Genomic DNA, 1,148 nt, shown 5'->3' with positions numbered 1-1,148 from the left:
CCATTGATGAAGAAAAGACCAACTACACTAGCACTACCACCCACACCTCAACTCAAGGCCAAGGGGATGATAAAAAATATCATGTAGTGAGATAGAAGTTGACAGGATCGGAAGTTACTAGGGGCCATTACCGACGATATTAGCATGCACCCAGACAGCAGAACGGTGATGACTTAATGATGAAAGTAATGGTGACGATAGCACAAGCAGGCGTCGACATCTTAAGGCGTACGCATGCATTAATTTAAAGCAGCCCACTACTATTACGAAGCCTCTCGCAATGTTCGGCCGATAAGACCTATGAGCTGGCCCCAGTTCCGTACGGTTGCCGTAATCAATCTACTCCTCCTCCTCAATTGGCTGCTGGTGGGCTACAAGGAGACAAGTTTTAAATGCTGCCCACATACGTATCTCTACCACTACTACTACTACCCCCAATATGAAAAGCTTCGGCGCAAGCCACTCCCTGCCCTTATGAAGATAGTCTAAGAGCTCCACGGCATTACTCTCACTTACTACAATCTGCAGGGCACCATATTAAGATGTTATCCCCAGCTTGCTGCTGCTGCGAGAGGCTGCTATTACCATCTGTTTCTGCGTCTGACCACGGGCTGGTGGCCTCTTGTTACAACGCTTCTCGAATGCACGAATGCATTTCTCTGAGGACTTATATGCCTTCACCGTTATCTGTTGGTATTAGATGTGACCACATGATTATACAAAGAGCCACCTTGAATTTCTCTGCTAATGAATCCTTCTTAACCTTAGAATCACTCTTGAATGCTACTTCATCTATCCATATGACGGTCCAGGCCGAGTAGCCTGAGATACGTATGATAATGATGATGATGACAGAGAGAGATGATTATACGAATATAGTCACCTTGTTCAGTGTTGGTAGAAGGATGGTAAACCGGCATAGAAGCGGGTGAGGTGGTGTTGGCAGATATTGCCGAAGGGCTATACGGTGGTATACCAGCACGCCTCACACCATCACCATTCCATACAGGGCTGCATACCGATGGTGATACGTCTTCCTGATTGTTAGCATATAAGATAAGTATCATCACACTGTTATCACCAGTATTGTCCCTGTAGCAGGGCCGATCTGCTGGAACAGACGTCTACGCGGTGGATAAAACCTATGA

The sequence above is a fragment of the Perkinsus marinus genome (genome assembly GCF_000006405.1).
Source record: "Perkinsus marinus ATCC 50983 genomic scaffold scf_1104296940846, whole genome shotgun sequence".
In the NCBI taxonomy this organism is placed as follows: Eukaryota; Perkinsozoa; order Perkinsida; family Perkinsidae; genus Perkinsus; species Perkinsus marinus.
Note: the sequence above shows the minus strand (reverse complement) of the source record.